This window comes from Somniosus microcephalus, unplaced genomic scaffold (genome assembly GCF_052327205.1).
Source record: "Somniosus microcephalus isolate GS21.2 unplaced genomic scaffold, FLI_Smic_1.0 unresolved_chr1, whole genome shotgun sequence".
NCBI classification, from domain to species: Eukaryota; Metazoa; Chordata; class Chondrichthyes; order Squaliformes; family Somniosidae; genus Somniosus; species Somniosus microcephalus.
In genome coordinates this window covers 52,574,035-52,590,649 of record NW_028225179.1, presented here as the reverse complement: position 1 = coordinate 52,590,649, position 16,615 = coordinate 52,574,035, and the positions used below count along the sequence as shown (strand labels likewise).

Sequence of the window (16,615 nt, the reverse complement as noted above, 5' to 3'; positions counted from 1 at the left end):
TTTTATCCTTAATAATGGACTCTAGCATTTTGCCCACAACCGATGTAAGGCTTACTGGTCTATAATTCCTTGCTTTCTCTCTACCCCCCTTTTTAAATATTGGGGAAACATTAGCTACCCTCCAATCCACGGGTACTGTTCCCGAGTCAATGGAGTTCCGGAAGATGATCCTTAGAGCATCTGCTATCTCCAGGGCCACCTCCTTGAGTACCCTAGGATGTAGTTTATCAGGCCCCGGGGATTTGTCGGCCTTCAGTCCCCTCAGCTTACCCAACACCATATCCCTAGAGATACTAATTTCTGTCAGCTCCTCCCTCTCATTAGTCCCTATGTTTGCCGATATTCCTGGGAGGTTATTTGTGTCCTCCTTTGTGAATACAGAACCAAAGTATGAGTTTAATTGGTCTGCCATTTCCTTATTCTCCATTATATATTCTCCCGAATCGGACTGCAAGGGACCGACTTGGGATTTTACCAGTCTTTTCCTCCTGATATACCGATAAAAGCTTTTGCAGTCTGTCTTTATGTTTGCTGCAAGTTTACTTTCGTATTCTATTTTCCCCTTCCTGATTAATCCCTTTGTCCTCTTTTGCTGTATCCTGTACTGCCCCCAATCTTCCGGTCTTATGAGTTGGTGTCCTCCTTGTTTTTTTTCTGGTCAGTCTTCCAGATCTCCACTCCGTTTGTCTGTCTCCTGGACTGTCTCCTGGAATGTGTTCTGCTTTTCACTTTAGAATGGCTGCTCTTGTACCATTGCTGCTGACAGAAACAAGCCTTCCAGTGACTTTCCATTCTCTCTCTCCCACGGTTACACAGACTGATGCTACCGGACAGCAGCGAGTGTATGGGAAGGTACCTCAGAGACTGTCGAGGCCTCCTTATCTGGAGCTTCCAGACAATCTGCAGATAACTTTTGGAATTCGGTCAGCAAACCTTCTTGAAGTAAGTGATCCAGTTGTCTCGGCAATCCTTTAGTTTCCTTAAAACCGGCATTGAAAATTCCAAAATCCTCCAAGAGGGAGCAGATTGAAGAAAATAAATTATTTGAAGTAGTTAATTATCATAATGAGATAGCCCGCTGCGAGCAGGGCTCGAACCTGCGCGGGGAAACCCCATTGGATTTCAAGTCCAACGCCTTAACCACTCGGCCATCGCAGCCGCGAAAATGTCGGCTCCAAGATACTAAGTTCTCAAATCGCTGACCCTGTTTATTGTTGGCGATGACGGTTTCTTGATATTTAATTTGCTGCAAATTCAGCAAGTCCAGAAGAATCGCAGCGATCATTACAATAAAAGAAAACTTCCGATATTTAACGGTATGTAAGATGTTGAGAACAGTATGGAATATTCTGCAGGGTAATGAAAATAAACAGCAGAAACATTGTGTTCTGCTCCCACATGACACAGATCAGCCAAAGTCTCTGCTCCCTGCCCGCCGGCTGCAGAAACCTTGTCTCCAGATTACAAACTGATTCTAGGTCGGAGATAAATATTCAGGGTAGAGCCTAAACGCAGCGGGTGGGATCAAATAATAAAGCAGTTATTTTAGACCAGAGACAGCGATAAATGTCCTATATTGCTCACATGCATCAATTTGTGAATCTGACATTAAATGGGTTTAAATACAGTGGGGGGATTTAAAGTAGATTCGGGCTCAATAGTTTCCAAGTTGATCTTTCCTGTGTCTCTCTTGCCTCTCTGCCCCCTTCCTCCCACAGGCTGCCTGTTTTTAAACCTTGTTTTAAATCTGCTGCTTGCTGGACCAGTGCATTCCACAGTCTCACAACCCTTTCTACAAATACCCTTTCAGTGCTTGACTTCTCTGCTTATTAGTTATGAATCACCTTGAGGTGCAATGGTGGCGATTGTGACGTCAGATTAAAAGGCAGGCTATTGGAAACACGTTGGAGTCAGTTTCTTTTGCACAGAATTGAAACTGAAACTTTTAAGCTGGAATATTGTATTTGCTGCATCACAGTAAACAATATCGTGGTATAACTGTTGGCTTATTTGTTCCCCAGTGTCAGAGGAAGAGTTGTCTGATCCCCCCATTTATTTCATACTAGCTGGGGAGCCCGGCATTGCCGGGGCTGTTTTGGGGCAGGCGGTTTAAATCGAGTGCCAGGCTTTGGGGCCCTGTCTGTGTCCCTTTGTGAATCTGGTGCTGGGCAACATTTTAAATCGAGTGGCAGGCTTAGGGCCCTGTCTGTGTCCCTGTATGTCTACCTTTTAAAAGGTTGAAAAATGAAAGTGAAAGTACTTATAAAACGTTTTTGGTAAATCTTATGTTACTTTTAAAAGAGATACTAACTTTGAAAGTCATTATAGTTGGAAGCTGAAGTCATTTGAGCTGGAAGCTTAGTGAAAGAATGGCTGCCACATCACCGAGATGAAAACGAATAGTCCCGCCCACACACACACCGATTGGCCAACCATCAGGGGACCGTACTGTAGGATTGGTCAATCGTGACGGAACAGGATTGGTGGAACCTTGATGTCAGTCAATCAATGCTAGCAGATAATGAGTTTAATTTTGAAGGTTTTTTGCTGAAGGTTTTTTGCATAAGGCGCGAACACTTTTCGTCCGACTGAAAAGTAAATACGCTTAAAACCGTCTCTGAAGCGTAAGCTTTCTTTGGAGGTAACGCGCGCGTAGGTACGCCCTGTAACTTTCGAGCGCATAGCCCGACAGACGCACAGGCGATGACAGAATGACAGACAGAATGACAGACAGAATTACAGATTTATATATATAGATAAGACACAAACATAGGGTAATCATTCAGAATCACCTCACAGATTGACACTGAGATAAATTAAGCGGGAGATACAGAGAGCAATGGGACATATGGCGGAATGGACAAGAGAGCTGGAGAAATAAGAAACGGCCTGAGAGTCCAGAAGACAGTGACCGGAAGCTGATAGACATCAGTGAGTGGGGGCGAGAAATTGTGCCAGCATTCGGTCCCGTGGCTTAGCTGGTCAAAGCGTCTGTCTAGTAAACAGGAGATCCTGGGTTCGATTCCCAGCGGGGCCTATTTCGATAGAATCTCCAGGAGTGAGTTTCTTCTCGTGTGAAAAGGCTACAATTCTTTTAAATGTAACTGTGCCTGCACCAGTTCCCATTCTGGATGAAGGCTCCAGTGGCTGCGAGGCCTCCGTTGAATTTCACCGCTTCTGTATTTCTGGCGGTGCTGATTTTGGACTCTTCATCAAAAATCCATGTTTCCTAAGCAGTGCCATGCGATACTTTGCAGAGCTCCAGTTGTTGATGTGTGGTGCCATGCTCGTATAGTGATTAATAATCTGCATTCTGGCCGCAGCAACTTCGGCTCCAAACCGAAACATAACGCAGACTTTTCTTCCTTCCACAATCAATAGCTCTCCTTTACTTTCCCCCTTCAATTTCATTATAATTTTCCTGCGGTATTTCCTTAATCTAACATTCACTTTCAGCCACTTAAACTGCTAAGTGTGCTCTGCTACCACCACTCTTCCTGGGCCACATGTCCCATACGCCCCAATCTGAGTTGGTGCTTTGAAACCAGTCGATACATTTAGACCTGCGAGACCTCCCGACAGTCAAGCTCTGCGAAAGCAGAGCCGGCCTTCGGAACCAATGCAGCCCGATTCAGAAAATTCCTTGGGAAATGAAGCTTCAAACTTTTCAAACAAACCGTTTTATTGACATAATAATACAAGTTTTACAGAGAGAGACTTGTACAACCTCAGTGGTGCAACTCAAAACTCAGAATGTTCAATTCTTCTGCTTCGGGAGAGGGAGAGATGAATTATGAGTTGGTGTCCTCCTTGTTTTTTTTCTGGTCAGTCTTCCAGATCTCCACTCCGTTTGTCTGTCTCCTGGACTGTCTCCTGGAATGTGTTCTGCTTTTCACTTTAGAATGGCTGCTCTTGTACCATTGCTGCTGACAGAAACAAGCCTTCCAGTGACTTTCCATTCTCTCTCTCCCACGGTTACACAGACTGATGCTACCGGACAGCAGCGAGTGTATGGGAAGGTACCTCAGAGACTGTCGAGGCCTCCTTATCTGGAGCTTCCAGACAATCTGCAGATAACTTTTGGAATTCGGTCAGCAAACCTTCTTGAAGTAAGTGATCCAGTTGTCTCGGCAATCCTTTAGTTTCCTTAAAACCGGCATTGAAAATTCCAAAATCCTCCAAGACGGAGCAGATTGAAGAAAATAAATTATTTGAAGTAGTTAATTATCATAATGAGATAGCCCGCTGCGAGCAGGGCTCGAACCTGCGCGGGGAAACCCCATTGGATTTCAAGTCCAACGCCTTAACCACTCGGCCATCGCAACCGCGAAAATGTCGGCTCCAAGATACTAAGTTCTCAAATCGCTGACCCTGTTTATTGTTGGCGATGACGGTTTCGTGATATTTAATTTGCTGCAAATTCAGCAAGTCCAGAAGAATCGCAGCGATCATTACAATAAAAGAAAACTTCCGATATTTAACGGTATGTAAGATGTTGAGAAAAGTATGGAATATTCTGCAGGGTAATGAAAATAAACAGCAGAAACATTGTGTTTTGCTCCCACATGACACAGATCAGCCACAGCCTCTGCTCCCTGCCCGCCGGCTGCAGAAACCTTGTCTCCAGATTACAAACTGATTCTAGGTCGGAGATAAATATTCAGGGTAGAGCCTAAACGCAGCGGGTGGGATCAAATAATAAAGCAGTTATTTTAGACCAGAGACAGCGATAAATGTCCTATATTGCTCACATGCATCAATTTGTGAATCTGACATTAAATGGGTTTAAATACAGTGGGGGGATTTAAAGTAGATTCGGGGTCAATAGTTTCCAAGTTGATCTTTCCTGTGTCTCTCTTGCCTCTCTGCCCCCTTCCTCCCACAGGCTGCCGGTTTTTAAACCTTGTTTTAAATCTGCTGCTTGCTGGACCAGTGCATTCCACAGTCTCACAACCCTTTCTACAAATACCCTTTCAGTGCTTGACTTCTCTGCTTATTAGTTATGAATCACCTTGAGGTGCAATGGTGGCGATTGTGACGTCAGATTAAAAGGCAGGCTATTGGAAACACGTTGGAGTCAGTTTCTTTTGCACAGAATTGAAACTGTAACTTTTAAGCTGGAATATTGTATTTGCTGCATCACAGTAAACAATATCGTGGTATAACTGTTGGCTTATTTGTTCCCCAGTGTCAGAGGAAGAGTTGTCTGATCCCCCCATTTATTTCATACTAGCTGGGGAGCCTGGCATTGCCGGGGCTGTTTTGGGGCAGGCGGTTTAAATCGAGTGCCAGGCTTTGGGGCCCTGTCTGTGTCCCTTTGTGAATCTGGTGCTGGGCAACATTTTAAATCGAGTGGCAGGCTTTAGGGCCCTGTGTGTGTCCCTGTCTGTCTACCTTTTAAAAGCTTGCAAAATGAAAGTGAAACTACTTATGGCTTTGGGGCCCTGTCTGTGTCCCTTTGTGAATCTGGTGCTGGGCAACATTTTAAATCGAGTGGCAGGCTTAGGGCCCTGTCTGTGTCCCTGTATGTCTACCTTTTAAAAGGTTGAAAAATGAAAGTGAAAGTACTTATAAAACGTTTTTGGTAAATCTTATGTTACTTTTAAAAGAGATACTAACTTTGAAAGTCGTTATAGCTGGAAGCTGAAGTCACTTGAGCTGGAAGCTTAGTGAAAGAATGGCTGCCACATCCCCGAGATGAAAACGAATAGTCCCGCCCACACACACACCGATTGGCCAACCATCAGGGGACCGTACTGTAGGATTGGTCAATCGTGACGGAACAGGATTGGTGGAACCTTGATGTCAGTCAATCAATGCTAGCAGATAATGAGTTTAATTTTGAAGGTTTTTTGCTGAAGGTTTTTTGCATAAGGCGCGAACACTTTTCGTCCGACTGAAAAGTAAATACGCTTAAAACCGTCTCTGAAGCGTAAGCTTTCTTTGGAGGTAACGCGCGCGTAGGTACGCCCTGTAACTTTCGAGCGCATAGCCCGACAGACGCACAGGCGATGACAGAATGACAGACAGAATGACAGACAGAATGACAGACAGAAGTACCGATTTATATACATAGATAAGACACAAACATAGGGTAATCATTCAGAATCACCTCACAGATTGACACTGAGATAAATTAAGCGGGAGATACAGAGAGCAATGGGACATATGGCGGAATGGACAAGAGAGCTGGGGAAATAAGAAACGGCCTGAGAGTCCAGAAGACAGTGACCGGAAGCTGATAGACATCAGTGAGTGGGGGCGAGAAATTGTGCCAGCATTCGGTCCCGTGGCTTAGCTGGTCAAAGCGTCTGTCTAGTAAACAGGTAGATCCTGGGTTCGATTCCCAGCGGGGCCTATTTCTATAGAATCTCCAGGGGTGAGTTTCTTCTCGTGTGAAAAGGCTACAATTCTTTTAAATGTAACTGTGCCTGCACCAGTTCCCATTCTGGATGAAGGCTCCAGTGGCTGCGAGGCCTCCGTTGAATTTCACCGCTTCTGTATTTCTGGCGGTGCTGATTTTGGACTCTTCATCAAAAATCCATGTTTCCTAAGCAGTGCCATGCGATACTTTGCAGAGCTCCAGTTGTTGATGTGTGGTGCCATGCTCGTATAGTGATTAATAATCTGCATTCTGGCCGCAGCAACTTCGGCTCCAAACCGAAACATAACGCAGACTTTTCTTCCTTCCACAATCAATAGCTCTCCTTTACTTTCCCCCTTCAATTTCATTATAATTTTCCTGCGGTATTTCCTTAATCTAACATTCACTTTCAGCCACTTAAACTGCTAAGTGTGCTCTGCTACCACCACTCTTCCTGGGCCACATGTCCCATACGCCCCAATCTGAGTTGGTGCTTTGAAACCAGTCGATAGATTTAGACCTGCGAGACCTCCCGACAGTCAAGCTCTGCGAAAGCAGAGCCGGCCTTCGGAACCAATGCAGCCCGATTCAGAAAATTCCTTGGGAAATGAAGCTTCAAACTTTTCAAACAAATCGTTTTATTGACATAATAATACAAGTTTTACAGAGAGAGACTTGTACAACCTCAGTGGTGCAACTCAAAACTCAGAATGTTCAATTCTTCTGCTTCGGGAGAGGGAGAGATGAATTATGAGTTGGTGTCCTCCTTGTTTTTTTTCTGGTCAGTCTTCCAGATCTCCACTCCGTTTGTCTGTCTCCTGGACTGTCTCCTGGAATGTGTTCTGCTTTTCACTTTAGAATGGCTGCTCTTGTACCATTGCTGCTGACAGAAACAAGCCTTCCAGTGACTTTCCATTCTCTCTCTCCCACGGTTACACAGACTGATGCTACCGGACAGCAGCGAGTGTATGGGAAGGTACCTCAGAGACTGTCGAGGCCTCCTTATCTGGAGCTTCCAGACAATCTGCAGATAACTTTTGGAATTCGGTCAGCAAACCTTCTTGAAGTAAGTGATCCAGTTGTCTCGGCAATCCTTTAGTTTCCTTAAAACCGGCATTGAAAATTCCAAAATCCTCCAAGAGGGAGCAGATTGAAGAAAATAAATTATTTGAAGTAGTTAATTATCATAATGAGATAGCCCGCTGCGAGCAGGGCTCGAACCTAAGCGGGGAAACCCCATTGGATTTCAAGTCCAACGCCTTAACCACTCGGCCATCGCAGCCGCGAAAATTTCGGCTCCAAGATGTAAGTTCTCAAATCGCTGACCCTGTTTATTGTTGGCGATGACGGTTTCGTGATATTTAATTTGCTGCAAATTCAGCAAGTCCAGAAGAATCGCAGCGATCATTACAATAAAAGAAAACTTCCGATATTTAACGGTATGTAAGATGTTGAGAACAGTATGGAATATTCTGCAGGGTAATGAAAATAAACAGCAGAAACATTGTGTTCTGCTCCCACATGACACAGATCAGCCACAGCCTCTGCTCCCTGCCCGCCGGCTGCAGAAACCTTGTCTCCAGATTACAAACTGATTCTAGATCGGAGATAAATATTCAGGGTAGAGCCTAAACGCAGCGGGTGGGATCAAACAATAAAGCAGTTATTTTAGACCAGAGACAGCGATAAATGTCCTATATTGCTCACATGCATCAATTTGTGAATCTGACATTAAATGGGTTTAAATACAGTGGGGGGATTTAAAGTAGATTCGGGGTCAATAGTTTCCAAGTTGATCTTTCCTGTGTCTCTCTTGCCTCTCTGCCCCCTTCCTCCCAGAGGCTGCCGGTTTTTAAACCTTGTTTTAAATCTGCTGCTTGCTGGACCAGTGCATTCCACAGTCTCACAACCCTTTCTACAAATACCCTTTCAGTGCTTGACTTCTCTGCTTATTAGTTATGTATCACCTTGAGGTGCAATGGTGGCGATTGTGACGTCAGATTAAAAGGCAGGCTTTGGAAACACGTTGGAGTCACAGTTTCTTTTGCACAGAATTGAAACTGAAACTTTTAAGCTGGAATATTGTATTTGCTGCATCACAGTAAACAATATCGTGGTATAACTGTTGGCTTATTTGTTCCCCAGTGTCAGAGGAAGAGTTGTCTGATCCCCCCATTTATTTCATACTAGCTGGGGAGCCCGGCGTTGCCGGGGCTGTTTTGGGGCAGGCGGTTTAAATCGAGTGCCAGGCTTTGGGGCCCTGTCTGTGTCCCTTTGTGAATCTGGTGCTGGGCAACATTTTAAATCGAGTGGCAGGCTTTAGGGCCCTGTGTGTGTCCCTGTCTGTCTACCTTTTAAAAGCTTGCAAAATGAAAGTGAAACTACTTATGGCTTTGGGGCCCTGTCTGTGTCCCTTTGTGAATCTGGTGCTGGGCAACATTTTAAATCGAGTGGCAGGCTTAGGGCCCTGTCTGTGTCCCTGTATGTCTACCTTTTAAAAGGTTGAAAAATGAAAGTGAAAGTACTTAGAAAACGTTTTTGGTAAATCTTATGTTACTTTTAAAAGAGATACTAACTTTGAAAGTCGTTATAGTTGGAAGCTGAAGTCATTTGAGCTGGAAGCTTAGTGAAAGAATGGCTGCCACATCCCCGAGATGAAAACGAATAGTCCCGCCCACACACACACCGATTGGCCAACCATCAGGGGACCGTACTGTAGGATTGGTCAATCGTGACGGAACAGGATTGGTGGAACCTTGATGTCAGTCAATCAATGCTAGCAGATAATGAGTTTAATTTTGAAGGTTTTTTGCTGAAGGTTTTTTGCATAAGGCACGAACACTTTTCGTCCGACTGAAAAGTAAATACGCTTAAAACCGTCTCTGAAGCGTAAGCTTTCTTTGGAGGTAACGCGCGCGTAGGTACGCCCTGTAACTTTCGAGCGCATAGCCCGACAGACGCACAGGCGATGACAGAATGACAGACAGAATGACAGACAGAATGACAGACAGAAGTACCGATTTATATATATAGATAAGACACAAACATAGGGTAATCATTCAGAATCACCTCACAGATTGACACTGAGATAAATTAAGCGGGAGATACAGAGAGCAATGGGACATATGGCGGAATGGACAAGAGAGCTGGAGAAATAAGAAACGGCCTGAGAGTCCAGAAGACAGTGACCGGAAGCTGATAGACATCAGTGAGTGGGGGCGAGAAATTGTGCCAGCATTCGGTCCCGTGGCTTAGCTGGTCATAAGCGTCTGTCTTGTAAACAGGAGATCCTGGGTTCGATTCCCAGCAGGGCCTATTTTTATAGAATCTCCAGGGGTGAGTTTCTTCTCGTGTGAAAAGGCTACAATTCTTTTAAATGTAACTGTGCCTGCACCAGTTCCCATTCTGGATGAAGGCTCCAGTGGCTGCGAGGCCTCCGTTGAATTTCACCGCTTCTGTATTTCTGGCGGTGCTGATTTTGGACTGTTCATCAAAAATCCATGTTTCCTAAGCAGTGCCATGCGATACTTTGCAGAGCTCCAGTTGTTGATGTGTGGTGCCATGCTCGTATAGTGATTAATAATCTGCATTCTGGCCGCAGCAACTTCGGCTCCAAACCGAAACATAACGCAGACTTTTCTTCCTTCCACAATCAATAGCTCTCCTTTACTTTCCCCCTTCAATTTCATTATAATTTTCCTGCGGTATTTCCTTAATCTAACATTCACTTTCAGCCACTTAAACTGCTAAGTGTGCTCTGCTACCACCACTCTTCCTGGGCCACATGTCCCATACGCCCCAATCTGAGTTGGTGCTTTGAAACCAGTCGATAGATTTAGACCTGCGAGACCTCCCGACAGTCAAGCTCTGCGAAAGCAGAGCCGGCCTTCGGAACCAATGCAGCCCGATTCAGAAAATTCCTTGGGAAATGAAGCTTCAAACTTTTCAAACAAATCGTTTCATTGACATAATAATACAAGTTTTACAGAGAGAGACTTGTACAACCTCAGTGGTGCAACTCAAAACTCAGAATGTTCAATTCTTCTGCTTCGGGAGAGGGAGAGATGAATTATACATAGAGATAGGAACAGGAGTAGGCCATTCGGCCCTTCGAGCCTGCTCCGCCATTCAATGAGATCATGGCTGATCTTCGTCTGAGATCATAGCTGATCTTACCAGTTCAGTACCCCGTCCCCGCCTTTTCTCCGTAACCCTTAATCCCCTTAGCCTTCAGAAATATATCCAATTCTCTCTTGAAAATATTTATTGAATTAGCCTTCACAGCCCTCTGTGGCAGGGAATTCCACAGGCTCACCACTCTTTGAGTGAAGACATTCTTCCTCATCTCTGTTTTAAATGATTTGCCCGCTATTTTTAGACTGTGGCCCCTGGTTCTGTGCTCCCCGGCCATTGGAAACATTCTCTCTGAATTCAGCCTGTCTAGGCCTGCCATAATTTTATATGTTTCGATGAGATCCCCTCTCAATCTTCTAAACTCCAGTGAGTACAAGCCCAAACTATTTAATCTCTCTTCGTAGGTCATTCCCGCCATTCCAGGTATCAGCCTGGTGAATCGCCGTTGCACTCTTTCCATGGCAAGAACATCCTTCCGCAGATGGGGCGACCAAAACTGTACACAATACTCCAGATGCGGTCTCACCAGCACCTTGTACAGCTGTAGTAAGGTATCCCTATTCCTATACTCGAACCCCCTTGATATGAAGGCCAACATACCATTTGCCTTCTTAATCGCCTGTTGCACCTGCATGCTCTCCTTCAGTGACTGGTGCACAAGAACACCCAGGTCCCTCTGCACTTCCCCATCTCCCAATCTATTGCCATTTAGATAATAATCTACCCTCCTGTTTTTACCCCCAAAGTGGATAACCTCGCATTTATCCACATTATAGTGCATCTGCCACGTATCTGCCCATTCCCCCAACCTGTCCAAATCGCACTGCAGCCTCCTGACATCCTCATCAGAGCCCACCCCTCCTCCTAGTTTAGTGTCGTCAGCGAATTTGGAAATATTGCATCCAATTCCCTGATCCAGATCATGTATATATATTGTGAACAGCTGGGGTCCCAGGACAGATCCTTGCGGCACCCCGCTGGTCACTGCCTGCCACTCCGAAAACGAGCCGTTTATTCCAACTCTCTGTTTTCTATCCGCCAGCCAGTTCTCTATCCACGTTAATACTTTGCCCCCAATCCCATGAGCCTTAATTTTGCATGATAATCTTTTGTGTGGAACCTTATCGAAGGCTTTCTGGAAGTCAAGGTACACCACATCCACTGGCTCTCCCCCATCTATTCTACCAGTTACCTCCTCAAAAAATTCCAGCAGATTAGTCAAACACGATTTACCCTTTGTAAATCCATGTTGACTCTGTCCGATCCTTTCCCCATTTGTCAAGTGCTCCGCTATTTTATCCTTAATAATGGACTCTAGCATTTTGCCCACAACCGATGTAAGGCTTACTGGTCTATAATTCCTTGCTTTCTCTCTACCCCCCTTTTTAAATATTGGGGAAACATTAGCTACCCTCCAATCCACGGGTACTGTTCCCGAGTCAATGGAGTTCCGGAAGATGATCCTTAGAGCATCTGCTATCTCCAGGGCCACCTCCTTGAGTACCCTAGGATGTAGTTTATCAGGCCCCGGGGATTTGTCGGCCTTCAGTCCCCTCAGCTTACCCAACACCATATCCCTAGAGATACTAATTTCTGTCAGCTCCTCCCTCTCATTAGTCCCTATGTTTGCCGATATTCCTGGGAGGTTATTTGTGTCCTCCTTTGTGAATACAGAACCAAAGTATGAGTTTAATTGGTCTGCCATTTCCTTATTCTCCATTATATATTCTCCCGAATCGGACTGCAAGGGACCGACTTGGGATTTTACCAGTCTTTTCCTCCTGATATACCGATAAAAGCTTTTGCAGTCTGTCTTTATGTTTGCTGCAAGTTTACTTTCGTATTCTATTTTCCCCTTCCTGATTAATCCCTTTGTCCTCTTTTGCTGTATCCTGTACTGCCCCCAATCTTCCGGTCTTATGAGTTGGTGTCCTCCTTGTTTTTTTTCTGGTCAGTCTTCCAGATCTCCACTCCGTTTGTCTGTCTCCTGGACTGTCTCCTGGAATGTGTTCTGCTTTTCACTTTAGAATGGCTGCTCTTGTACCATTGCTGCTGACAGAAACAAGCCTTCCAGTGACTTTCCATTCTCTCTCTCCCACGGTTACACAGACTGATGCTACCGGACAGCAGCGAGTGTATGGGAAGGTACCTCAGAGACTGTCGAGGCCTCCTTATCTGGAGCTTCCAGACAATCTGCAGATAACTTTTGGAATTCGGTCAGCAAACCTTCTTGAAGTAAGTGATCCAGTTGTCTCGGCAATCCTTTAGTTTCCTTAAAACCGGCATTGAAAATTCCAAAATCCTCCAAGAGGGAGCAGATTGAAGAAAATAAATTATTTGAAGTAGTTAATTATCATAATGAGATAGCCCGCTGCGAGCAGGGCTCGAACTTGCGCGGGGAATCCCCATTGGATTTCAAGTCCAACGCCTTAACCACTCGGCCATCGCTGCCGCGAAAATGTCGGCTCCAAGATACTAAGTTCTCAAATCGCTGACCCTGTTTATTGTTGGCGATGACGGTTTCGTGATATTTAATTTGCTGCAAATTCAGCAAGTCCAGAAGAATCGCAGCGATCATTACAATAAAAGAAAACTTCCGATATTTAACGGTATGTAAGATGTTGAGAACAGTATGGAATATTCTGCAGGGTAATGAAAATAAACAGCAGAAACATTGTGTTCTGCTCCCACATGACACAGATCAGCCACAGCCTCTGCTCCCTGCCCGCCGGCTGCAGAAACCTTGTCTCCAGATTACAAACTGATTCTAGGTCGGAGATAAATATTCAGGGTAGAGCCTAAACGCAGCGGGTGGGATCAAATAATAAAGCAGTTATTTTAGACCAGAGACAGCGATAAATGTCCTATATTGCTCACATGCATCAATTTGTGAATCTGACATTAAATGGGTTTAAATACAGTGGGGGGATTTAAAGTAGATTCGGGGTCAATAGTTTCCAAGTTGATCTTTCCTGTGTCTCTCTTGCCTCTCTGCCCCCTTCCTCCCACAGGCTGCCGGTTTTTAAACCTTGTTTTAAATCTGCTGCTTGCTGGACCAGTGCATTCCACAGTCTCACAACCCTTTCTACAAATACCCTTTCAGTGCTTGACTTCTCTGCTTATTAGTTATGAATCACCTTGAGGTGCAATGGTGGCGATTGTGACGTCAGATTAAAAGGCAGGCTATTGGAAACACGTTGGAGTCACAGTTTCTTTTGCACAGAATTGAAACTGAAACTTTTAAGCTGGAATATTGTATTTGCTGCATCACAGTAAACAATATCGTGGTATAACTGTTGGCTTATTTGTTCCCCAGTGTCAGAGGAAGAGTTGTCTGATCCCCCCATTTATTTCATACTAGCTGGGGAGCCCGGCGTTGCCGGGGCTGTTTTGGGGCAGGCGGTTTAAATCGAGTGCCAGGCTTTGGGGCCCTGTCTGTGTCCCTTTGTGAATCTGGTGCTGGGCAACATTTTAAATCGAGTGGCAGGCTTTAGGGCCCTGTGTGTGTCCCTGTCTGTCTACCTTTTAAAAGCTTGCAAAATGAAAGTGAAACTACTTATGGCTTTGGGGCCCTGTCTGTGTCCCTTTGTGAATCTGGTGCTGGGCAACATTTTAAATCGAGTGGCAGGCTTAGGGCCCTGTCTGTGTCCCTGTATGTCTACCTTTTAAAAGGTTGAAAAATGAAAGTGAAAGTACTTATAAAACGTTTTTGGTAAATCTTATGTTACTTTTAAAAGAGATACTAACTTTGAAAGTCGTTATAGCTGGAAGCTGAAGTCATTTGAGCTGGAAGCTTAGTGAAAGAATGGCTGCCACATCCCCGAGATGAAAACGAATAGTCCCGCCCACACACACACCGATTGGCCAACCATCAGGGGACCGTACTGTAGGATTGGTCAATCGTGACGGAACAGGATTGGTGGAACCTTGATGTCAGTCAATCAATGCTTGCAGATAATGAGTTTAATTTTGAAGGTTTTTTGCTGAAGGTTTTTTGCATAAGGCGCGAACCCTTTTCGTCCGACTGAAAAGTAAATACGCTTAAAACCGTCTCTGAAGTGTAAGCTTTCTTTGGAGGTAACGCGCGCGTAGGTACGCCCTGTAACTTTCGAGCGCATAGCCCGACAGACGCACAGGCGATGACAGAATGACAGACAGAATGACAGACAGAAAGACAGACAGAAGTACCGATTTATATATATAGATAAGACACAAACATAGGGTAATCATTCAGAATCACCTCACAGATTGACACTGAGATAAATTAAGCGGGAGATACAGAGAGCAATGGGACATATGGCGGAATGGACAAGAGAGCTGGAGAAATAAGAAACGGCCTGAGAGTCCAGAAGACAGTGACCGGAAGCTGATAGACATCAGTGAGTGGGGGCGAGAAATTGCGCCAGCATTCGGTCCCGTGGCATAGCTGGTCAAAGCGTCTGTCTAGTAAACAAGGAGATCCTGGTTTCGATTCCCAGCGGGGCCTATTTTTATAGAATCTCCAGGGGTGAGTTTCTTCTCGTCTGAAAAGGCTACAATTCTTTTAAATGTAACTGTGCCTGCACCAGTTCCCATTCTGGATGAAGGCTCCAGTGGCTGCGAGGCCTCCGTTGAATTTCACCGCTTCTGTATTTCTGGCGGTGCTGATTTTGGAATCTTCACCAAAAATCCATGTTTCCTAAGGAGAGCCATGCGATACTTTGCAGAGCTCCAGTTGTTGATGTGTGGTGCCGTGCTCGTATAAGTGATTAATAATCTGCATTCTGGCCGCAACAACTTCGGCTCCAAACCGAAACATAACGCAGACTTTTCTTCCTTCCACAATCAACAGCTCTCGTTTACTTTCCCCCTTCAATTTCATTGTAATTTTCCTGCGGTATTTCCTTAATCTAACATTCACTTTCAGCCACTTAAATTGCTAAGTGTGCTCTGCTACCACCACTCTTCCTGGGCCACATGTCCCATACGCCCCAATCTGAGTTGGTGCTTTGAAACCAGTCGATACATTTCGACCTGCGGGACCTCCCGACATTCAAGCTCTGCGAAAGCAGAGCCGGCCTTCGGAACCAATGCAGCCCGATTCAGAAAATTCCTTGGGAAATGAAGCTTCAAGCTTTTCAAACAAATCGTTTTATTGACATAATAATACAAGTTTTACAGAGAGAGACTTGTACAACCTCAGTAGTGCAACTCAAAACTCAGAATGTTCAATTCTTCTGCTTCTGGAGAGGGAGAGATGAATTATGAGTTGGTGTCCTCCTTGTTTTTTTTCTGGTCAGTCTTCCAGATCTCCACTCCGTTTGTCTGTCTCCTGGAATGTGTTCTGCTTTTCACTTTAGAATGGCTGCTCTTGTAACATTGCTGCTGACAGAAACAAGCCTTCCAGTGACTTTCCATTCTCTCTCTCCCATGGTTACACAGACTGATGCTACCGGACAGCAGCGAGTGTATGGGAAGGTACCTCAGAGACTGTCGAGGCCTCCTTATCTGGAGCTTCCAGACAATCTGCAGATAACTTTTGGAATTCGGTCAGCAAACCTTCTTGAAGTAAGTGATCCAGTTGTCTCGGCAATCCTTTAGTTTCCTTAAAACCGGCATTGAAAATTCCAAAATCCTCCCAGAGGGAGCAGATTGAAGAAAATAATTTATTTGAAGTAATTAATTATCATAATGATAAAACCCGCTGCGAGCAGGGCTCGAACCTGCGCAGGAAAACCGCATTGGATTTCAAGTCCAACGCCTTAACCACTCGACCATCGCAGCCGCGAAAATATCGGCTCCAAGATACTAAATTCTCAAATCGCTGACCCTGTTTATTGTTGGCGATGACGGTTTCGTGATATTTAATTTGCTGCAAATTCAGCAAGTCCAGAAGAATCGCAGCGATCATTACAATAAAAGAAAACTTCCGATATTTAACGGTATGTAAGATGTTGAGAACAGTATGGAATATTCTGCAGGGTAATGAAAATGAACAGCAGAAACATTGTGTTCTGCTCCAACATGACTCAGATCAGTCACAGCCTCTGCTCCCTGCCCGCCGCCTGCAGAAACCTTGTCTCCAGATTACAAACTGATTCTTGGTCGGAGATAAATATTCAGGGTAGAGCCTAAACA

The 16,615-nt window shown here is 44.9% G+C and overlaps 8 non-coding genes across 8 annotated transcripts; 3 read left to right on the top strand and 5 right to left on the bottom strand.

Annotated features, from left to right (window-relative positions):
* Positions 1-1,076: 1,076 nt before the first annotated feature.
* Positions 1,077-1,158, bottom strand: trnas-uga (transfer RNA serine (anticodon UGA)). Its single transcript has one exon. It is a non-coding gene; the product is annotated as a tRNA-Ser (tRNA).
* A 1,805-nt stretch (positions 1,159-2,963) lies between these two features.
* On the top strand, positions 2,964-3,037 carry trnat-agu (transfer RNA threonine (anticodon AGU)). The gene has a single exon. It is a non-coding gene; the product is annotated as a tRNA-Thr (tRNA).
* Positions 3,038-4,243: 1,206 nt separating this feature from the next.
* trnas-uga (transfer RNA serine (anticodon UGA)) lies at positions 4,244-4,325 on the bottom strand. Its single transcript has one exon. It is a non-coding gene; the product is annotated as a tRNA-Ser (tRNA).
* A 1,958-nt stretch (positions 4,326-6,283) lies between these two features.
* trnat-agu (transfer RNA threonine (anticodon AGU)) lies at positions 6,284-6,358 on the top strand. The gene has a single exon. It is a non-coding gene; the product is annotated as a tRNA-Thr (tRNA).
* Positions 6,359-7,564: 1,206 nt separating this feature from the next.
* Positions 7,565-7,646, bottom strand: trnas-uga (transfer RNA serine (anticodon UGA)). The gene has a single exon. It is a non-coding gene; the product is annotated as a tRNA-Ser (tRNA).
* A 1,958-nt stretch (positions 7,647-9,604) lies between these two features.
* trnat-ugu (transfer RNA threonine (anticodon UGU)) lies at positions 9,605-9,679 on the top strand. The gene has a single exon. It is a non-coding gene; the product is annotated as a tRNA-Thr (tRNA).
* Positions 9,680-12,867: 3,188 nt separating this feature from the next.
* trnas-uga (transfer RNA serine (anticodon UGA)) lies at positions 12,868-12,949 on the bottom strand. Its single transcript has one exon. It is a non-coding gene; the product is annotated as a tRNA-Ser (tRNA).
* A 3,230-nt stretch (positions 12,950-16,179) lies between these two features.
* On the bottom strand, positions 16,180-16,261 carry trnas-uga (transfer RNA serine (anticodon UGA)). The gene has a single exon. It is a non-coding gene; the product is annotated as a tRNA-Ser (tRNA).
* Positions 16,262-16,615: the final 354 nt, after the last annotated feature.